Source organism: Somniosus microcephalus, chromosome 8 (genome assembly GCF_052327205.1).
Source record: "Somniosus microcephalus isolate GS21.2 chromosome 8, FLI_Smic_1.0, whole genome shotgun sequence".
NCBI classification, from domain to species: Eukaryota; Metazoa; Chordata; class Chondrichthyes; order Squaliformes; family Somniosidae; genus Somniosus; species Somniosus microcephalus.
In genome coordinates this window covers 55366521-55390352 of record NC_140994.1, presented here as the reverse complement: position 1 = coordinate 55390352, position 23832 = coordinate 55366521, and the positions used below count along the sequence as shown (strand labels likewise).

Sequence of the window (23832 nt, the reverse complement as noted above, 5' to 3'; positions counted from 1 at the left end):
CTATTTTCCCAATCCACTCTACTCAATTCCGCTCTCATACCTTCATAGTCTCCTTTATTCAAGCTTAGCACGCTTGTTTGAGATCCAACCTTCTCACCCTCTAATTGAATATGGAATTCAACCATGTTATGGTCACTCATTCCAAGGGGATCCTTTACTAGGACATAGAAACATAGAAACATAGAAGATAGGAGCAGGAGTAGGCCATTCGGCCCTTCGAGCCTGCTCCGCCATTCAATGAGATCATGGCCCGGGACTACCGCACTGAGAAATGGCAGCCAGGAACGATTTGTACACGACAAGGACCTCTCATGTATACCGTGGACGTTGGGGAGAGCATTGTAAGACGCCATGCTGACCAGATTCTAGAGTCACTGGAAAACGTCAACTCCACACCACGATCTGATACACCTGGTAATGAAATTGACGTTCCAATTGCAGCTACCGCAGAACCGGTAATATTGGAAGCAGATGAACCAAACAAAGACATTGATCCCGACGCAACATTGCCGGAAGAACCTGATACCCCAAAGAGGCGTTATCCAGACAGAATCAGGAAGCCTCCTCAAAGACTGAACTTATAATTGCTTAAACTTAACCAATGTATCTAGCAACAGTAATTGTGATTGTAATTCGTTATCATTTAGTTGTTAAATGAATGTTATGTACTGTTTATCTAAAAGGGGAGGAATTGTTGTGTATGTACCTTTAAGAGAATAACTGGTCTCAGGCTGCAGTACCGGCAGTGACCACCCCTGTATAAAAGGCGCTAGAGAGCATCTGTTTGTTAGTTTTCACCATTGACTTCCACCAGTAAAGACTTGTTTGTTTTCACTCCTGCTGGTCCGTGTCTGAATCATTCACGGACTTAACAGCTGTAACCATTAGTGCCCCACGGCACTGCGCCGCCGGCGATGATGTCATCGCCGTGCGCAGTGTCCCGCTTGCGCCCCGGCCGCAATCTTCGGTAGTGTGCCCTGACTTACCGCTGGACACTATGTCCGACGGGGTCAGGGGGGCCTACCTGCGGCCAGGGTGGCACTAATTAAGGGGATGGTGCCGGGCGGCCATTTTTATTGCTGGCCGCCTGACAGCACCTGCCACTGTTGCCGTCCCCGGCCTCCTGAGCAGCCCCCCGTGGGGTGCTGGCTGCGCTCCATAAGCCCGGCACTTCTCTTGAGTGCCGGGCTCTTTTGCCGACACTCCGATCCCTGGTGGCCCAGCTGGGCCCCAGGCCACGCTGCGCTATGTCCCTCCCCTTTAATAAGGGGAGGAAGGCCTGCAGTACTGTGGCGTGACGTGCTGCAGAGCATGGCACTGCGGCACGTAGCGCCGTGATATTCCCTCGCAGCGCCCCAAAGGGAGGCAGGGTGCTTCCAGTAGCACCCCACTGCCCTCTTGGGGTGCTACTGGTGAATTTCGACCGCGGTGGTGCTAGTTTTTTCAGGGCGCTGAAAGTAGCACCCCAGCGAAGTTAGCGTCCCAAAGGGGGCGCGACTCAATTTTTCCCCCTTAATGTCTGCTAGTGAGAACCAACAGACCTTCTAGGATCTTTTACTGAGCTATTTGAATAACTTACTTTTGTGACCAATTAAAAAGTGATTCTTGTCTGTAGGTGATACTCTTGTGAACAATGCCTGCCATAAGCTCATTCAAACCCAGTTCTGCATGGATCTAGTCCAAAGTCTGCTTGAAGCAATGCATTCTACAGTGTAGAAGAACAGCAGCTGTTTCTTTTATTTCTCTAATTTTGTCGAAAACGCTATTTTTATTTGTCATACTGTAACTTCAGAGAGAAACTAGTCCATTCCAGATTTACCAGCTGTGTTGAGCGGAAGTGAAAAGCTGGGGTTGAGTCTGAGCTTGAGGAAGTACAGGGTCAATTCACTGAAACCACACTCTAAAATGAAAAAGTTCCAACCAATTGTCCATCCTTGGACTGTTGTCAAATCCTAGGAATTCTGTGCTCCTGAACCAGTCAATTTTTAAGATTTTATCACGCACACTGTGATGCTGTAAAATCACCTACCATTGTAATAATCATTCAAATGGGGTGTCAGGAGTAGCTTTATTGACATTATGTAGATATATGCACACTAAAACACCTGGGGGTGGAAGTTTACCTTGGACGGTAGAGCAAAAAGGGCTGCATCACACGGGCCGTCTGTTATACACCCCGCGTATGGAACTGAATAATGGGCAGGTGTATAACGGGCAGCCTATAGGATACTGCCAGTTTTGCGCTACCGCCCAAGTCGAATTTCTACCCTTTGCTATTTTTGCCATTTTCCCTGTTACGTTGTTTTTTGCTTCCAAATCACCTCACTCAATCCAATTTTCCCTTACCCCAGTTACATGGAAAGGGGTGTGTGTCATATGTCTTGAAGGCAAATTATTGACCTGGTTAGGAAATTGGCTCAGTGGCAGAAGACAGAGAGCAGATACTCAAATTGGCAGAATGTGACTAGAGGTGTCCCACAGGGCCTCAACTACTCACTGTATTTATTAACGACTTAGATGATGGGATAGAAAGCCACATATCCAAGTGTGCCGATGACACAAAGATAGGTGGCATTGTAAGCATTGTAGATTAAAGCATAAAATTACAAAAAGATATTGATAGATTAAGTAAATGGGCAAAACTGTGGCAAATGGATTTCAGTATAGGCAAGTGTGAGGTCATCCAATTTGGACCTAAAAAGGATAGAACAGGGTACTTTCTAAATGGTGAAAAGCTAGAAACAGTGAAGGTCCAAAGAGACTTGGGGGTCCATGTACATAGATCATTAAAATGTCATGGACAGATACAGAAAATAATCAAAAAGGCTAATTGAATGCTGGCCTTTATATCTGGAGGACAAGAATACAAAAGGGTAGAAGGTATGCTGCAGCTATACAAAACCCTGGTTAGACCACACCTGGAGTACTGTGAGCAGTTCTGGGCACCACACCTTAGGAAGGATGTAATGGCCTTGGAGGAAGTGTAGTATAAATTTATCAGAATGATACCTGGACTCCAAGGGTTAAATTACAAGGAGAGATTACACAAACTAGAGTTGTATTCCCTGGAATTTAGAAGGTTATGGGGTGGTTTGATTGAAGTTTTCAAGATAGTAAGGGGAACAGATAGGGTAGATAGAGAGAAACTATTTCCGCTGGTTGGGGAGTCTAGGACTAGGGACATAGCCTAAAATTTAGAGCCAGGCCTTTCAGGAGTGAAGTTAGGAAACACTTCTACACACAAAGGCTGGTAAACGTTTGGAACTCTCTTCCGCAAACAGCAGTTGATGCTAGGTCAATTGTTAATTTAAAATCTGAGATTGATAGATTTTTGTTAACCAAAAGTTTTAAGGGATATGGGCAAAGGCGGGTATATGGAGTCAGGTCACAGATCAGCCACTGAATGACGGATCAGGCTCAAGCGCCTACTCCTGTTCCTATGTCCTAGGTTGAGCAGCAGCAGTAAAGATCATGGCCTAGAAATTCATCTCGGGCGGTGCCACTAAACAGGCGGTAGCAGATCGGCTGCCTGTTACACACAGCACCTGATATTCAATTTAATTGACTGCAATGGAACTGAATATCAGGCGCTGCGTAAAACGGGCTGTCGATCAGATACCGCCCGTTCTGCACCACCGCCCGAGACGAATTTCTAGCCCAAGGGCTGTTAAGATTCACATGGAGTCTCAGTGGCTAGTTACAGTGTCAGCAGGACAATGACAGTGGAAAAGCTGATGAATTGCTATCCCCATGGCCAAGACTAATGTAAGGACTTCTGTTAAATATGAAAAAGGCTGAATAATCCAAAGAAGCATTTTAATAACTATTTTTGTAACTTTTATATTATAAATTTATCACACAGTTGCAGATTTCTGAATGAAGATGGAAAATAAATAATATGCTCTGCTTTTCTATTTTAGCATTAGGAATGCATAGAAAGTACACGTTTTATCTATCTTATTTTTAAAAAGTTATATATTAAATTGTAAATGAGTTGAGAAAGCTTCAAAATTTGGAATTGATTTGAATTTACTGTTAGTCTTCAGAGCTAGGATCAAAATGTAAGTTTTTTTCTCCTTTTTTTAAATTGTAAAGGTTTGTTGCTGCAGGAAGGTTTCTGATGAATATGTATATTGACAGTTAAATGGATCGCTGTATTTATACAACAGCTTTTATATTCTCAGGATGTCCTAAAGTGCTTTACAGGCAACGAGTTACTTTGGAACTGCAAACACCGTTGTTATGCAGGCAAATGTGGCAACCAGCTTGAAATAAATGACTACTTATTTAACGGCGTTCAGAGCAAACAAATTTGCTAAAGGAGGCTTCAAATAGTCGTTAGGCCCACTTATTTGCATATGTAAAGGACCTAACGCCTTTTTCAGGCGTGGGTACTGGATGCTTCCTTTGATGCCTAAAGCAATATGGCGGGTGGTGCACTTCCAGCTCAGAATGCCCGTGCGCGCACCGTCTGCCATATTGGATGTTTTTGCATCCATGTTATGCCCGTTAAATGTGTACATCAGCCAGTTTCTATGCCATAATGCACAATGTCATTGACTCATTTTATTAACCTGAATTATTTGTATCGAGATAATAGGTTTACTCATAAAGATGCTGGCGCGAAATTGGGATCAGTAACGCCCGCTGTTTGGGTGCTACGGGTGCTGTTTGGATTCCAAAATGGCGTCCGAAGCACGCGCACACACTTGTGGGGCAAATCACAATGGACACCATATTGGAGAGGGCGTTAGCACCGCGCAGCTAACATCCACCAGAGGTATGCAGAGCAGGCAGATCGTGATGTCAATCAGCCCGCAATGCTGATGTGATGCTAGTGGTGCCATTTTAGAACTCAATGCTCCAGCTAATGCCCTCTCTTAAGCTCGCACAGCTGAACATGCATTCAGCAGCAGGAATGACCCTCCAGGAATAGCGCTATTTAAAATGATCATCAACTACTTACAGGTTAGTTGCTGGTTGATTTCCTTGGAATACAGCGTGACTTGGAGAATGAATAGAGGCCACACAGAGCAGGACAACCTGCTGGAAGAGGGAAGGGGGTGGGGGGGGGGAGCTTTTAGCAGGAAGGCATATCAGCCCAGGGTGTTCAGAGAGCAATTCTCCTACCTGAACCTTGGCAAGGAGCAATGTGTGAGACATCTGCGTTTCAGTAAGGACATCCTCACTAAAATCTGCCACCTGCTGCAGCCACAACTGCAACCTCAGAGCAGGGCAAGGACCACATTGCCAGTGGCTGTGAAGGTGATCATAGTGATGAACTTTTATTCGTCTGGCTCCTTGCAGGCTGGAGCTGGAGATATTTGCAACATCTCGCAGTTTGCCATCGACTGTTGTGTAAGGGAGGTCACTGAGGCTCTCTATTCAAAGAGAGCTGATTACATTTCATTCTCTCTTGCCAGAGACAAGTGAGCATATGGCTTTGCTAGGATTGCAGACTTCCTCTATTCTTGGTGTTCCTCCACTGCCTGGTCAGGTTGCACCTCTTGGGTATCTGAAAGCAAAATGACACAAGGGTAAGGTTGTGGTGCGAGGAGGGGGGTGGGGGGTAGTTAAAGGTGCATGCTTACATCATCTGCAGCTTGTAATGAAAGGGAAGTGGGATGTGAGAAAATAGAAACATAGAAGATAGGAGCAGGAGTAGGCCGTTCGGCCCCTCGAGCCTGTTCCACCATAAAATGAGATCATGGCTGATCATCCTGTAGTGTCCGAGTATAAATAATACACGGACTGCAGGAGAACAATAATAACAGGTATTTACTGAACAGAGGGTACTCTTTTATTTGGACCCAAAAAAACCCCAATTCGACTGTAAATAAACAAAAGTTCAACTAAAGCTTAACAAATCAAATTAAAATTCGGTTTTCCGTGTTGATGATGCACTCCAGTCCCCGCGGCGCCCACCGGTCGCGGAAATACTCAAGCGCACCGGCGGACACCGCGTGCTCCATCTCCAGGGCCACCTGGGCGCGAACATGGCCGCGGAAGAGATGCAGGCAATCCGGCTGGACGACCCCCTCGACCGCCCGCTGCCTGGACCAATTGATGGCTCTTTTAGCCAGGCCCAGGAGCAGGCCCACAAGGAGGTCCTCCAACCTGTCCGCTCCCCTCCGCACCGGGTGACCGTAGATCAAGAGCGTGGGACTGAAGTGCAACCAAAAATTGAGGAGCAGCCCCTTCAAGTAGTGAAAGAGGGGCTGCAACCTCTCACAATCCATATAAACGTGAAACACGGACTCCTCCAGGCCGCAAAAAATGCAGGCGGCCTGGGAGTCCATGAACCTACTTAAAACCTTATTGCACGGGACCGCTCCATGCAACACCCTCCAGGCCAAGTCCCCGATGGAACAAGGGAGGACTCCCGCATAGAGAGCCCTCCATTGGGGACCTCCGCTACCGCCGGTCGGCAAAATGCCACGCCAAGGCGTGTCCGGACGGTAGACGAAGATGGCAAAGTGGAGAGTGTGCAGGAGCAGCCCGTACAGGAAACCCCTCCGCGCGGAATGAAAAGGCACGGAGGGTATTTCCTCGAGACGGCTCAAGTTGTGAGGCGCCGGTTCCCGAGGGGAGTTTCGGGGCCGGGCGCCGATGAGGAATTCCGTCCGAACGGGGGTAAGCTCGGACGGGATCGCCCCACGTGCTTGAGCCGCCTCGATACACCTAGTGGAGTCGGGGCCCAGTGCCGCTTTTACCGATTCGATGGTTTCGACCGCGAGCTGGACGTTGGCCCAGGACAGGCGCCGCGCCAGCTCCTCCGGCGCCATCCAGCCCGCTCCTCCGCCATCGAGCAGGTCCCCGACTCTGGTCACCTTGCCAGCCACAGCCCTACCCTCCGCCAGCCGCCCGAACCCGTGTTCGTGGAGGTGCGGATTCCTGAGCAGCGGCTCCCGAAGGAGAGCCGCCGCTCCTGACGGGGGAGAGCTCCGCCTGGAAGCGACGTAGTTCCAAACCCATAGTAGTTCCTGGTAGAAGACAGGCAGCTCCCGCAGGCCGGCACGCCTGCTGCCCACTTTCGCAAACAGGAGCTGCGTGTCGTAATTGAGGCCATGCAGCTGGCGGAAGAAAAACGTCGCCAGCGCACACCATCTCGGAGGATTCTCGACGTACAGGTATCTCTGCAGCGTCTGAAGACGGAAAGTCGCAGCCTGGGTGCGAAGGCACACCAGCGCCTGACCGCCCTCCCTAAGCGGGAGACACAGAACCGCGGCAGAGACCCAGTGCTTCCTTTTGTCCCAGAAGAAGTCGATGAGCTTCTTCTGAATCTTGGCGACAAACGCAGGGGGAGGGATCAAAGTGACCAACCGGTACCACAACATGGCGGCCACCAGCTGGTTTATGACCAGCGCTCGACCCCTGTAGGACAACACTCGGAGCAGTCCTGTCCAGCGTCCTAGGCGAGCGGTGACTTTGGCCTCCAGCTCTTGCCAGTTCGCCGGCCAAGCGTCCTCGGCAGGGCTAAGGTAGACTCCCAAATAGAGGAGGTGCGTGGTGCTCCAGGCGAAAGGCCTGAACTCCTCCGGCAGGGAGTCCACCCGCCACTGACCCACCAGGAGTCCGGAACATTTCTCCCAGTTGATCTTGGCGGAGGATGCGTCCGAGTAAATCTGCTGGCATTCCCGCATCCTCCGCAAGTCAGCGGGATCCGTGACCGTGAGGAGCACGTCATCGGCGTAAGCCGAGAGGACCACCTCCACGCCCGGCCCTTGCAGAGCCAGTCCCATCAACCTCTTCCGCAAGAGGCGCAGGAAAGGCTCCACGCAAATGGCATATAACTGACCGGACATGGGGCATCCCTGACGCACCCCCCTCCCGAAGCGAAGGGGCGCCGTCAAGGACCCGTTAACTTTAATCAGACACTCCGCGGCGGCGTACAGAAGCCGGATCCGGGCGACGAAATGCGTCCCGAACCCGAATGCGCGCAGAGTCCCGAAGAGATACTCGTGATCCACCCTGTCGAACGCCTTCTCCTGATCCAGGGAAAGGAAGGCGACCGACAGACCAGCCCTCTGGGAGTGGTGGACCAGGTCCCGGACCAGATGGATGTTATCGTGGATGGTCCGGCCCGGGACCGTGTAGGACTGGTCGGGGTGGATCATGTGGGCCAGCACGGTGCCAAGGCGAGCAGACATGGCCCTGGCAAAGATTTTATAGTCCGTGCTGAGGAGGGAGACCGGGCGCCAGTTCTTAAGGAGGCGGAGATCGCCCTTCTTAGGCAGCAGGACAATGACCGCCCTGCGCCAAGAGAGGGGCATCTCCCCGGTCGCCAAACTTTCCCCCAGGACCCGCGCGTAGTCGCCCCCCAAGATGTCCCAGAACGCCCTGTGGAACTCCACGGTCAGCCCGTCCAGCCCCTGGGACTTTCCCCTAGAGAGCTGGCGGAGGGCGCCGGTCAGCTCCGCCAGACTTAGCGGAGCGTCCAATTTTTCGGCGCCCTCCAGGCCAACCTTCGTCAGGTCCTCCCACAAAACTCTGCGCGCATCCTCGCTGGACGGATCCGGAGAGAACAGAGCCCCGTAATAGGCGCGGGTCTCCGCGCTGATTCCCTCCGGATCCGAGACCAGAGATCCGTCGTCGGCCAGCAGCCCCAAGAGCTGCTTACGGACCCCCCGTCTTTTTTCCAGCGAGTAGAAGAAGGGGGAGCCGCGGTCCAGGTCCCGCAGGAGCTGGATCCGCGACCTCACGCACGCGCCTCGGGACCCGACGAGCTGCAGGTCCTTCAGCGCGCCCTTCTTCTCTTCGTACACCTTCCGCAGGGCCGGGTCCTCGACGACCTGACCGAGACGGGACTCCAGGTCGAGCACCTCCTTCTCCAACCGCCCGACCCGGGCCTCCCGCCTCTTGGTCGACCCCTTCGCGTACTCCTGACAGAAGAGACGGATGTGAGCCTTGCCCACATCCCACCATAGCCTCAAGGAGGGGAAGCCCCCCTGCTTCCTTCTCCAGTCGGCCCAGAATCGACGAAACGAATCCCGGAACCGTGCGTCCTCCAGCAGCAGGTTGTTAAAATGCCAGTACACGGACCCCCCCCGCGCGCGCAGCGGAGCGAGCTCCGCCCACACCAGGTGGTGGTCCGTGCACGGCACCGGCCGCATGGAAGCTGCTGGAACGCAGGAGACGAACGCCCGGGAAATGTAGAGGCGGTCGATTCTGGACCTTCCTCCCCCAGACCTCACGCTAGTGAAGGCGCTGGAGTCGGGGTGGAGATTTCGCCAGACGTCCACCAAGTCGAAGGACCCAACCAGGTCCCTCAACTTCTCCATCGCCGCCGGGCTTCGCGGGGGACCCAAACGGTCCCTCGCCTCGAGGGTGCAGTTAAAATCCCCCCCGAGGATGACGCACTCACCCACGTCGATGGAGCCCAAGAGAGCGGACACTTCTTCGAAGAAGCGCACTTGCTGCGCACTTGTCTGAGGGGCGTACACGTTCACTAGATGGAGCGGCACGCCCCCCAGGCGAACAGTGACATGGAGCAAGCGGCCCGGCATGTGCTCCTTGACCCCCAAGATCTCCGGCTGAAAATGCGGGGCCAGCAAGATAGCCACCCCGCTGGAATTGTTGGAGAGGTGACTCATGCTGACCCCTCCTTGCCACTCCAGGAGCCACGTGGCTTCGTCTCCCGGAACGGTGTGGGTTTCTTGCAGGAAGCACACCGCATACTTCCCGTCCCGAAGGACCGAGAAGTTATTGAATCTGCGGCGCGCCTCCCTGCTGCCGTTGATGTTGAGGCTGGCTATGGTTATCTTCATGTCAGAAGCATAGTGCAACCTCTACCTACACCTAACGGGGCGAGGAAGCGCAGCCGCTGGTCCGCCGCCACTTCCTCAGCAGCCCAGTGAGAAACGTTGTGAGCCGACGCAGCTCGAGCGGGTTCACACCCTCGTCCGCGCCCAAGATCTTAACGGCGGCGCGGACGGAATCGATGAGCAGCGCCAGCTCCGACCACCTGTCGAGGGTCAGCCGGACCTTATTGTGCTGACCCAGGCACGTGGCCATAAAATCCCGGAGTTCCCTTACGGAAATGAGGGGAGACTCGGCAAGGGGCACGAGGTCATCCATCGCCACGTCGGCGCTGGAGTCCGAATCGTCCTCCGTGCCCATCACCGAGTCCCCATCCTCCTCCAGGGGGTCGTCACCAGCGGCCGACCCGTCCGCCGCGCAGTGCGAAGCGAATGACTCGGCCGCGCCAGCCAGCCCCGCCTCCGCCCGGATCCCACCCCCAGGATCGGCGGCAGAGGATTTCTCCCTGGGCTCCTCTAGGGGTGCCGGGCCAGAAGGCGGCGGCGGTTCAGAGCTCCCCTCCGCCTCAGACGCCGGAACGACCAGAGAAACCGGGGAGAGAACAATTTCCAGCTCCTCCAGTACGTCCGGCACCAGAGACGCAGCCAGGGGGCCATCCTCCTCCCCGCCACCAACCTCCGACCCAGCGGACGGGGGGTTTTGAATTAAAAGCTCTACCAGGACGAGCATCCCCTGGGAGACGTCCGGGTCGCATTGGGCGAGCTCATTATCCTCGAGCTCGCCCGACCCAGCCCCCAGGCTGCCCGACCCGGCGAGGGGTAACGACACCGATAAAAGGTCAACTTCAATTACTGCCGCGGGTTGTTCCGCAACCCCCCCCACGGGCAGGGTCTCATCCCCATCCCCGGGAGGCACGTGCTGGACAGACACATCTGCCTCAGCCTCCCGAGGGACAGGCGACCCCTGCCGATCGCTGGTGATGACGACAGCGCTGGGGGGGCGGGGGGGCGCAGTACCCGCGGCGGGCGACGACTCCCCCTGCTCGGAGGGACCTTCCTCCTCCCGGTCCTCCTCCTCATCCAGGGGGTCGCGCCTTCTTTTTAGCACGGAGGGAGCGAGGGAGACCTCCATGTCTGCAAAGGCCTCCTCCTCGACTCCCTCCGGCGGAGCAGGTTTGTCGGGTTCCTCGGGCCCGAGCCCGGCCGCAGGTATTGGCATTACCGCTGCGGCGGTTGCGGCCACAGGCTCGGGCACGGGGCCCCTCCCGCTCACATCTGCCCTGATCAACTCCGCGAGGAGCGCGGGTGTAAGGGGCTCAAGGGGCAAGGGCTCACCATCCACGGGGGGGCCTGCCCTAAGGTGCTTCTTTTTTCCCCGCGCCTTCTTTCCGGCCGGACACGCTCCCTCCCCCCCGCCGGAGGCCTTGGTGGCATCGGCCCCCGACGTCAACCGCGCATCAGACGTACTTGACGCGCGGGCAGATCCGGGGGGAAGGGCGGCGGCGGCGGCGCCAGCCTCGGCCGCACGAGATGATCCGGCGGCCTTGGAGGCAGGGCAGTTCCTCCTGATGTGCCCCACCTCCCTGCAGGCATGGCACCTCACACCGTCCGACGTCCAAAAGGCGCGGTAGGCGGTCCCCTCGTGGAGGACGACGAACGCCCCTTCAGTGTCCTCCTCCCGCGCCAGCTGGATAAACAGCTGGCGCCGGAAGGAGAAGACGTGGCGAAGGCTGGCCTCCCGGAAGCCGAGCGGGATGGGCGTGATCCCCGACCTCACCTCCCCAAGTTGTCGCAAATGGGGAAGGAGGAGCTCACCAGGAACATAGGGCGGGACGTTGGAAATAATGATCCTCTGCGCGGTGGCCTCGAGAGGATCCACCGGCAGGAAGGTCCCGCCCACGGTGAGCCCCTTGGCGACAGCCAGGGACACCGCCCGCTCCGACCCCAGGAAGAACACAGCCTTCCCATACATTTTCGAGGCCGCGACGATGGCTGAGGGGCCGACAACCCCAGCCATGGCCTTGACGCAGGCCTCGATGGTCATAGTGGGGTGAGTGTAGCTCTTCACCCCAAGCTTTTTTGTTATTAATCGAAAAGGTGACGGGGCAGCAGGAACAGCGGGAGCAGCTGTGGCTGTGGCTACCACTCTCGCATAGGTCCCGGCTGGCCCCGCCACCGGCGAAGATGCAGTCGCCATTCTGGGGTGCTTTTTTTAAGGGCTACACTCACCCCAAGTCACAGGCCTGAAGGTGTTAATGGCCTCGGTGTATATATATATTTTTTTGTCCTCTATTGAGCAGAGGGAGCTGATTAAAATGAGGACACACCTCTCTCCTTATTGATTTAAATTGGGAGAGGAGCCCTCGCCCTTCTGCTCAATTGGCAATTAATAAAATAGATGAAACTAAGGTGCCTTAGAAAGACAGGCAGAGAGAGACAAAGAGAGAGAGAGAGGTGGGGGGGTGGGAAGCCGCAAAGGGCAGTGTTGCCACTCAGGATGGTGGGTGGGTGTAGGCAGGGTTGCACTCTCCGATGGAAAAGTCTTTGGTGATGGTGGTCTTCTGGCAGGGGGAGAAGACGTCTTCACCTGGAAAAGCTGGAGAAGCCCAGGCTTAGTCCTGCAACAGGTCTTAACGATGTAATTAAATTAAATTAAGGACTTCACCTTGGGCAGCTCCAAGCTCTCCCAGGGCAGGCAATAGAAGGGATGCTAATTAGTGCTGTGTGTGGCCTAGCTTTTAACAAGAGCACACACACACACACACTACACCCCTTGATGATCCGGCCTTGCTTCTTCTTTTCTCCCCCCACCTAAAATACAAAGTCTTGGGAGAGTGCCCCAAATAACACCCACCTGTAGATGTTCCGGATGAAGTTTTCTTCCCTCCTTTCAAGCAGTTGGTTTCTCTCCCCTCTCTCCCTCTCCTGAAGTGGAGGCCAAATTGGGGAGGCAGTGATAGAAAGGCCTCTCCCCTGGTTGATGTTGATGTAGGCCTCCTTTCTCCTTCTCCTCCTCTGTCCTCTCTCTCCAGGCACCTCAGTTGATGTAATGATGGTGGAGTTGGTGGTGGTGGTCCAACGTTCTCCTCCTCTTCCTGGTCAGGGGACCACCACTTTAATCCACTCTCCAAAGTCTGGCTGCTCCCTCTGCTCGTGCTTGCAGCTGAACAGAGGGTAACTTAAGACTGAAATACAGAAGCCTGCTATGGCTTTATATACAGGGGTGGTCACTGCCGGTACTGCAGTATAGAATCAGTTCTTCTCTTAAAGGTACATACACAACAATTCCTCCCCTTTTAGATAAACAGTACATAACATTCATTTAACAACTAAATAATAACTAATTACAATTACAATTTTCTCTGTACTATATACATCAACTGAAATAATCATTTATAAGTTTAGTCTTTGAGGAGGCTTCCTGATCCTGACTGGATAGCGCCTTTCTCGAGTATCCTGTTCTTGCGGTGGAATTGATTCTGACTCATTGTCATTGGTTGGTTCGTCAGCTTCCAATACCACTGCTTCTGAGGTAGACGCAATCTGTACTTCGGGTTGATTACCAGGTGCACCTGCTCGTGGTATGGGTTTGGCTTGTTCCTGTGACTCTAGAATCTGGTCAGCATGGCGTCTCACGATGCTCTCTCCAACATCCACTGTGTACATTAGTGGTCCCTGCTGTGTGCATATCGTTCCTGGCTACCATTTTTCTGTTCAGTAGTCGCGGGCCAAGACTGGTTGCCCTATCTTGAAGCTCCTGGTTGGCTTCTCATTTATGTGCTGGAATTGCTTATCCTCAACATCTCGTCTTATGTTTGGTTTGAGCAAATCCAGGCGACATCTTAGCCTTCGGTTGAAGAACATTATGGCTGGAGCTTGGTTGGTGACTGCATCTGTCGCATTCCAGTAAGCAAACAAGAAATTATCCACCTTGTGTTGTAGTGGTATGTCATCATTATGCATTGCCTTTATTGCCTTTTTAAAGGTCTGAACAAACCTCTCAGCCAATCCATTTGTGGCTGGATGATATGGGGCAGATGTGTAATGTTTCACCCCATTATTCCTCAGAAACCTCCGGAAATCCTCTGACACAAACTGTGGCCCATTGTTGGAGCAAATCTGTTCTGGCAAGCCATTCCTGGCGAAGATGGTCCGTAGGACTGCAATAGTTTTCTCCGTGGTGGTGGAGGACATTTTGATGACCTCTGGCCATTTCGAATGGGCGTCCACAGCGATTAGGAACATTGAGTCCATAAATGGACCAGCAAAATCAACGTGTACCCGTTGCCATGGAGATGAGGGCCACTCCCATGGATGTAGCGGGGCCTGTGGTGGAGCGTTTTGGACCTTCTGGCATCCTGTGCATCTCTTGGTCATATCCTCGATTTCTTTATCGATTCCCGGCCACCACACAAACGCCCTGGCTAGGCTCTTCATTTTTACCCCTCCCAGATGACCCTCATGAAGCTCATTGAGCACTCTATCTCTCAACTTGGGTGGAATTACCACTCGGGATCCACACATCAAGGTCCCCCGGCACACTGACAGCTGTTCTCTCCTTGGCGAGAATGCTGGCAATAGTGAGTCACCATGTGCTGGCCATCGCTTCACCGTCGAATCATAGACCCGAGAGAGTGTCGGGTCATTTCGGATTTCCTTCTCTATACTTCAGTTTGTAACAGGCAGACATTCGACTATGGTCGCATGGAATATCTCAACAGGGTCCACTGCAGGTGCTTCCTCTACCGTAGGCAACGGTAGGCGCGACAGCCCATCAGCGTTTCCATGCTGTTTTATACCCTTGTACTCTATGTCGTACTGATGTGCCCCTAGAAAAAGTGACCATCTTTGCAGCCGTTGCGCCGTCATCACCGGAACGCCCTTCTTTGGGTTAAAAATGGAGACCAGGGGCTGATGATCAGTCAGTAGGGTGAATTTCTGCCCGTGCAGATAGTGATTGAACTTCTTCACCCCCCACACCAGGCTGAGGGCCTCCCTGTCAATCTGGGCGTAGTTACGCTCGGCTGAGGTTAACGAGCGCGACGCAAAGGCTATTGGCCTCTCTGAACCGTCAAGGAATTTGTGTTACAGCACCGCTCCGATGCCGTAGGGAGACGCATCACATGCTAACCGAATCGGTAGTGTTGGATTGTAGTGGGCCAATACTTCTTTTGAAGTGATTAGGCATTTACATTTCTGAAAGGCATGCTTACATTCATCACTCCATTTCCATGTTACTCCAGTTTGCAGTAGGGCGTTCAGTGGGTGCAGAATTGTAGATAAATTCGGCAAGAACTTATGGTAGTAGTTCACCAACCCGAGGAACGACCTCAGTTGCGACACATTTTCCGGTGCTGGAGCCTTGACTACAGCCTCAATCTTGTCCGGCGACTTATGCAACCCTTCCTCATCAATCATGTGGCCACAATACGAGATTTGTCTCCTGAAGAACTCGCATTTGAGGCGGTTGGCTCGTAGCCCATATTCCTGTAATCTAGTGAGCACCTGCTCCAGGTTGGCAAGGTGTTCACTGTCATTTTTGCCCGTAACCAGGATGTCGTCCAAATAACACTGGGTCCCCGGGATCCCTTGCAGGACTTGTTCCATCGCCCTCTGCCAAATAGCCGGGGCTGATGCTACCCCGAATACCAGTCGATTGTACTGGTAAAGGCCTTTGTGAGTGTTTATCGTGAGGTATTTCCTAGATGCTTCTTCCACCTCCATTTGTAGATACGCTTGGGCCAGATCAATCTTTGTAAAGCGTTTCCCTCCAGATAGTGAGGCGAAAATATCTTCTATCCGTGGAAGTGGATATTGTACTGTGTGCAGGACTGGGTTCACAGTCACCTTGAAGTCCCCACAGATGCGAACCTTCTTCGGTTCCCCAGGCGTGCTGCTCAATGATTTCTTCATTACAGGAATGATGGGTGTGGCCCACTCGCTCCAGTCCACCTTGGACAGCACACCCGAACACTCCAGACTCTCCAGCTCTGCTTCAACGGCTGGGCGGATCACGTAAGGTACCGGTCTGGCCTTAAAACATTTTGGGTTTGCGTTATCTTCGATTTTTATTGTTGCCGTTACTCCTTTTAGAGTCCCAAGTCCTTGTTGGAACACCTCTTTCGCGTCAGTTAGAATTTTTGACAGTCGTCCAGGTGTGACGTCATCATCCTTTTTATCAGTCACAGTTAGCGCCTGAATGGAATGCCAATCCAATTGTATTTTTTGGATCCATTCACGTCCCAATAATGGTGGTCTTCCATCTTGTAGTATATATAGATGCAGTTTCTGTGTTTCCTTGCCGTTGTATTCAACTAGCACCCTTATTTTTCCTCTGGGGTAGACTTTTTGCCCAGTGTATGTCTTCAATACAATGGATGTGTCCTTCAAGGGTATGTTTGAGAATAGCCGCTCATAGTCTCGTCGATTCATGACACTTAGGGCTGATCCTGTGTCCAATTCCATCTTCACTGGGGACCCTGCTATCATGAGGGTGACCCAAATGGTTTGGTGATCCTCCTTTGCGATCATGTTGTGTAACTTTAGACAACTTAGTCTCCTGCTCCCGGAGTCCTTATCACTCTCCTGATCTTCCGAACTACTGTCTGTCAATTTCTTTACTTTCTTGTACTTTTCCTTAGTAGTTCTTGTAGTGTTGGTTTTCTTTCCTGACCTGCAGACTCTTGCTATGTGTCCCATTTTCCCACATTGCCTGCATACTTTGTCCTTAAACCAGCAGTCCTTCTGATCATGGGTTGTTCTGCTGCAGCGATAGCACTTTTCTGCTCCATACGCCATTTCGTTAGCGCTGTATTCTTGTGGTTTCTGTTGTATTTCCGCAGCTCCCCGTGCTGCTGCTTCGTAGGATACTGCCACGCTGAAAGCCTGTTCTAGCGTCAGGTCCTTTTCCGAAAGTAGTCGTTTCTGGGTTCCTTCGCTCTGGAGCCCGCAGACAAACTTATCCCGTAAGGTGTCTGCCAGTCCTGCTCCAAACTGGCAGTGCTTCGATAACTTGCGTAGTTACGTAAGATAGTCAGCATTGCTCTCATCTTTGTGCTGGTCTCTTTTATGGAACTTGAATCTTTCTGCTATCAGCAGCGGAGTAGGGTTTAGGTGTTCCTGTAAGATATTAACAATCTCTTCAAAACTTTTCTCCATTGGTTTAGCTGGAGTAATTAAATTCTGCAATAGGCCGTACGTTCTCGCGCCCATCAAATTTAATTATACCGATGCCTTCTTTCCATCGGCCACCTCATTTGCCTTGCAGTACACTTCAATTCTTTCCACATACGTGGTCCAGTCTTCTACCTCGTTGTTGAAAGCAGTGATACTGCCACTTTTCGGCATCTTGAGTGATTTAAAATGGCGCCTCCCGCGCTTTTTCTTCTTCACCAATGGATTAAAATGGCGCCTCCCGTGCTTTTCCTTCTTCCCCAATGGAATAAAATGGCGCCTCCCACGCTTTTCCTTCTTCCCCTTGCTGCCACGCTGCTCCTAGCGTTCTGCAGGGTAATGGCGGCGACCCGCGGCTTTGGCGCGTCTCACTTTTCCTTCCCCTTGTTTTATTTTCGCTACGCTGTCCGGTTCCTGAGCACCAACCGTGCCCTGTGCGCTCCACCCTCTCTCTCTCTTTTCCTCCCGACGACGCTGCACGGCCCCTTTGCAGAGCCGCTCGATCGAGCTCGAGCCCGCCACAGCCCGGAAGGGTCAGCGCACTACCTGCTACCAGCACGATTTGCTGGAACACCTTGACTGGGGAGCCAAGCCCAGCTCTCCACAGCCTCTCCTGCAACTCTCCGAACTCCGATGGATCCTTGGGCGGTTGCCCGCGGTCGACGCCCGCTGTTCTGACTTTGACCTCCAAGAAGCTTCTTCTCAGGGAAAGATCCCCGTGAGGTGATGCAGCACTGCAGGTGAGTTTGAACCTGTTCGTCGCCAATGTAGTGTCCGAGTATAAATAATACACGGACTGCAGGAGAACAATAATAACAGGTATTTACTGAACAGAGGGTAATTTAAGACTGAAATACAGAAGCCTGCTATGGCTTTATATACAGGGGTGGTCACTGCTGGTACTGCAGTATAGAATCAGTTCTTCTCTTAAAGGTACATACACAACACATCCAAACTTCGTACCCTGTCCCTGCCTTCTCCCCATATCCCTTGATTCCTTTAGCCTTAGGAAATATATCTAACTCCTTCTTGAATATATTTAATGAATTGGCCTCAACTGCCTTCTGTGGTAGAGAATTCCACAGGTTCACCACTCTCTGGGTGAAGAAATTCCTCCTCATCTCTATCCTAAATGGCTTACCCCTTATCCTTAGAATGTGACCCCTGGTTCTGGACTCCCCCATCATCGGGAACATCCTTCCTGCATTTAGTCTGTCTAGTCCTGTTAAAATTTTATAAGTTTCAGTGAGGTACGATTAGGTATGAGGATACTGTAATCTTTGATGGTTTCAACCCCACCGTTGGCCACGGCCTCAACAATGGCGATCCAAATAATAGTCAGCACTGTCTCCTCCATGGGGTTAGGACATGCAAGCGGTCCTGTCCCCCTCTGGTTAACTCCTGCTGCCTCCTTGTATGCCACCTTGTCCTGTAAATAGAGGGAAGTGTGTCAGTGAGTGTCATGCAATCTGTTTGGCTGATGTGGCTGTCATGTTTGAATAGCTGGCAGTATGTGCAAGCTATGAGATGTGGGTGTGAGGCTTGCAGCAGTGCTAAGTGTGTGAAGGTGAAGTGAAGCTGTGAATGTTAGGTATGAGGCCTGATTGATAGAGATTGTTGGTAGGTGAGTGATGGGGGTGTGGCAATTTGAGCAGTGGCTGAGGCTACTGATGTAGTTGGTAGGCTATGGCATTTAAAGATGCATTCACTGACCCTGACCACTCGTGTGAGGTCATTGAACTTCTTGTGGCATTGCATCCAGGTCCTGGGGCTTGAGTCCTGGCATTGACCTCCATGGCTATCTGCTCTCACTGCCTTTTGAACGTGTGTCTCCTTCCCCCCTGTGGATATAGGACATCTCCCTCCTTTCCACCTCCTCCACCAAGACCTCCAGTGTAGCATCCAAAAACCTTGGAGCCCGCTCTCTCCCCTGTTGTGCCATTCCTCACTCTTTCCCAGATCAGAATCTCTTGAACCACGACTCCCAGCACCTTCTCCAGCCACAATGCACCTCCCATTTAAGAGGTGCAGGCTAGCTTTAAGCAGAGTAGGCTAGCTTTAATTGGTGCTAGCCTCTCACAATATTGGCCCCCTGCTGATGCATCCAGCCAATGAACAGCATGGTTAGCATTGGCTGGACACAGAGATCATTTAAAGAAGCAGGCAGTATGAAGTTGGCGTGCTGCCTGCATTGTAATCGACAGCAGGCGCGGGTTAATCACGCATTGCGATCCCTGCACCCGTTTTCGGGGGCTATCCAATTTAGCCCCCGTTCAGTTCATATGTCAATATTAAATGTGTTGTTTTACTAATCAGATACCAAGGTGAATAACTTGAATACATATTCTTAATACTTTGGATAGAAACTTCATCACTGCTTTCGAGACAATTTACGTCTGCAGTCTACTACAATGTAAATATCAACTGGTTATACTGCCCCATCCCACCGTGAGATTAGTTAGCATTTCTTCTCAAACTTCTCCTAAATGGATTATGTCAGTCTGCACACAGTCGACGTATAAGACAGAAATTGTTTTCATGAGATCGACTAACTTAATTAACTCTGCTGGAAGGACTCATACATTTCTTATAAGCTTCATAACCTCATCCTATTTTTTGATCTCATTTCAAAAAGTTAATGAAACGTAAGCATTTGAATTTCTGATATTATTGTTACCTTGGATCTTCCATTATGACTCAGATGTGATATGGAAGGACCTAATGGAACGAAGGGGAAAATAATTACAAGGTGGGGATGAGGAGAAAGCAGATTAAAAAAAATCTCTTTGTAAGAAGGTATTTTTTCTCAAAGGTAGAAGGCCAAGCAAATCAAATGACATCCTACTTTCATCATGCAGCTTCTTTGATCGTAGTTTCATGTGTTGCTATTGCTTCAGCCAGGCTGGAAGAAGTTACTGGACTGATGTTACTGAATCAGTTAAATAAAAAACGTATTATTTTTCAAGGTGAAGTCCTCTGAAATCCATCTGATTTCAGTTTGTATATAGTCGATCCAACTCATCTCCACCCCTAAAAATGCTTCAATTTTCATCCACTGACTCTGCTGTAAGCTTTAGCCCATCACACCAGGAGGTGGAGGGTTTAGGCTGAAGCCTCCATGATATTTTCATGACTTTGCACTGAGGAGTGGTGTTGCGGCCTGTATGGTGTCCCAGAGGGGAGAAAGGATAGTGAAGGCCAGTGGTCGGTACAAGCAGAGTTCTGCAGGAGTTTGGAGATTGGAGGCAACTTCCAGTACAGTACAGTATTGAGTTATCCGGATTTAAAAGTAGTTGCTGATATTTGCAATGAACGGCACCCTATATTTGGAGAAATACGGCCGCAATAAAATTCCCGTACTTGTTGTCTCTGGTTGGTCCATGGGAAGAAAATTAAATGTGTGCCCACCTGAACAAGGTATCCTGCACCTGTTTAATGAAATGATGCACTACCGATTGAGTTATGTGATTTGTGACACCCAAGGTTCCCTCTTGGAATTCCATTATTGCTATACTTTGAGGAAGAAGATGTTGCGAGCAGGGAGGAGGAGAGGAGGGAAGCCATGAGAGTCAGGCATCATGTACATTGGCACCATCTGAAACATATGCTGGAGGGTCTACAGTCCAAGGTCATGTTTTGTATTCTCCTAAAGGCAGTATGTTCCTCAAGAAGCAGTCAGTGGATTACGCTAGCTATTGGCACCAGACCTGAAGCTCCTTTCTACCGGGGCACAGCCTCGTCAGTGACTGTAAAGGTAAAAACAGCTGTAAATTATTAAGCAACAAATGTTTCCAGACAACCTTGGGTGTCACAAATCACATAACTCAATCGGTAGTGCATCATTTCATTAAACAGGTGCAGGATACCTTGTTCAGGTGGGCACACATTTAATTTCCTTCCCATGGACCAACCAGAGACAACAAGTACGGGAATTTTATTGCGGCCGTATTTCTCCAAATATAGGGTGCTGTTCATGTGGCATTAAAGGTCTGACTGAAGACTTAAATTTCACTAACAGGAAATGTTTTCATTCTTTTAATGTGCAACTTGTAAGTGATGACAACCACATCATTCTATATAGGAACATAGGAATTGTTAGACAAAAAAAGACTATGGTCTGTTCGCCTTCTACCATCCTGTTAGTCACATGATACAACGATAGTGAAGTTGTTGACCAATCATAGCAATCAATCTCTATCAATTAGTCTACAACAGACCCAGACATGATGTGAGGAAAACTCCAGTGGTGGAAAGCTTTGGCAACCATAGATCCAAAGTCACCTGTTCCTCTCAAGCATGCAACACTTATCACATGCCATGCAGTGAATGCATGCTAGCCTAGAAGTTGCCCTGATTCTTTTGTTCTGTGCAATGAGTCAGGATGGCTGCTTGGAGACCAGGTTTACCCACCTCAACCATGACTGCTAACAATCATCGTGTGCTGCATGCTGCATAACTTTGCTCTGCACCAGAGACAATATACGCAGCCACCAATGGAGGAGGGCCTTCTGCATAATAAGGGAGAGAACACTGATGACATGAAGGCTGGCGAGGAAGTAGAATGGGTCCAAAGAATCTTGTAGCCAAAGCTGTTCCGCAGCAGCTCATTGAAAAGAAATTTGGCTGAACAATCCATGCTCCCCTGCATTAGCAGTCACGTCCAACATCAGTCCCTGTCTTCCCACCCTATAATCAGCAGCAGCTGCCCAAATATCAAAGTTGCTATTAATGTCACCTCACATGGCAAGATCACAAGCCACCAAAGGAACACTCTCTGTACATAAAGATTGTATTATTATCTTACAGAAAAGCCTATACACTGATTGCCATCCTGTTGTTTACCTCTACTGCCTCACTCTTACCTACACTAGTACAAAGTGCTCCCCCACTAGCTGCAACTTTGGAGATGAAAGGTTGCTGTGGTTTAATCAAGGGCTCGTGAGCTGGCAACCTTTAGGAGCGCGGGTCTGAGAGTGCCCAGCTGCTGACTGCAACAACTCGCCATCTTACAGGGCAGTCTGGCTCAGCTTACTTTCTGGCACCAAAGTGGACATTGATTTAGGGGTTTGCAAGGGTACAGCATTGGTGTTATGCTGAGATATGGCATTATTTCCATCCTTTCTTTTAAAGGCTAGGCCCCTGACATCTGAATCTCTGTCCTCTTCAACAGAGCTAAGGCATGAGGTGGTCCGATTGTTAGCTCTTTCCCTGGCTTTTTCTGCCACCTCAGTCTGCTGTTGCTCACTTGTGCTCAGTGAATCCCCCGGTGCATTCCCCTGAAACTCACTATCTAAGGCAAGCTGGAGACTGACTTCTAAGTTGGTGCTTGGCATGGCAAGAGCGAGTGATGGTGCATCACCATCAAGGTTTTCATTGTTACTCTGACTGGCAGTAGTGGCTGAGTTTTCTGATGGAATTAGATAAAGGAGAGACAAGAATTAGAATGTTGGTTTGAAGGCAAATACATGCCAGATCACTGGCAGCACTATGCCACACTGGGTTGTTATAGTAAGGACGTAACGTAGTGTGTGACTGGAAGATTTAAAGATAAAGAGAAGTTTCCCACAAACTCTGCTGTGACATGTCATTTTAAAGCCTGCCTGCTGTGTCTCTTCCTATTATGTCAATGACAGCCTCTTCTATAGTGATGTGTGTTTATAGAGTTGCAGGACATCACCCCCCCACAACACACTGCACCCCCCCCCCACCGTGATGTGGGGCAGTGGGTTAGTTTAAATTGCGCTAACAAAGAACTGGCATAGAAATGATATGCCTTACACCTCCTTATGCACTTTAAACCTTTATGGTTATGGGATTTACAGGAGCATCTGGATTTAATTCTGATGGGTCCCCAGGCCTTCTTTTCCTGATGAGAAATTCTGTTGGGGGGAAGGGTGGGTGTTTCTTTAAACTGCCACCTTCCTCTTGTTGACGTCAGAAGTGAAGGCAAGGCTGGTGGGATGACATGACCCATCAAAAATTCTGCCAGTTCTGCCCCCTTTAACCCAAATGCAACGTATACCTGCATAATGCTGAAATACTTGGGCACCACTGGTGGAAGTGGCGCCCAAGTATGTCAGCATTATGCAGGAAGAGCCAAAATGGTGGTTTCCTAATGGCGTTGTTAAAAAAAAAATCAGGCATATGGTATAAGAGGGAATGTAGCAGAATGGAAAGAAAGCAGAATGGAAAGAAAGCAGAGTAGTCCATTGCTGTTGTTTCTTTTAAAAATATTCTCCCATGTTCAGTCAGAACACCCCACCTCCCCCCCAATGGAACCATAAAGTGCCACTCCAAAATTCCTCTCCCACACCCCCGCTGGGTGAACATCCAGGGAGGAATGATATAGTTGGCATGGTCATTTGTTTTCTTTATAACCCCGTCTGAGATTTGGGAGGCAGGGAAAACTGTTGGCCAGAAGTCCCTCCTCATTGCACTTCCAGTGGGCAGAGCAGGCCTCCAGGAATTTTAAGCCCTTTGAAATTGATATATAAATATTATAACATAATAGGACTTCTGCCATAGGCATGCCAGTCTGAATGCTTTTATGTCTTCCAAGCCTTTTATGCTCAAATTATTCCTATTTATTTATAGATTGAAACAGACATTGAACTTCTCAAAGCAAAAAACTGCACTGTGAATCAGGAACAGAAGAATACCATGAGAGAGCTTGAGAAGAATTGAAAAGAAACATCAATGGCAGCAGATAAACTTCAAGAAAAGATTGACAGATCTGAGAAAATTCTAAATCATCTGAAAGTGGGTAGGGCAGTTTTATTTCAAAATGTGTACATTTGAACTCTGCCTCCTGGCCTAACATTTGTTCTATAGTTCTGTAGTTGGGGAGTCTGTGTACTGAAAGCCATTGAGTTAATAGGCAGTAAAACAGTGCACTAGTGTG

At 50.5% G+C, this 23832-nt stretch overlaps 1 pseudogene; it reads left to right on the top strand.

Moving 5' to 3' along the window:
- The window catches only part of LOC147113531 (coiled-coil domain-containing protein 63-like), a 204806-nt pseudogene that overhangs the window by 139283 nt on the left and 41691 nt on the right, over window positions 1-23832 (top strand).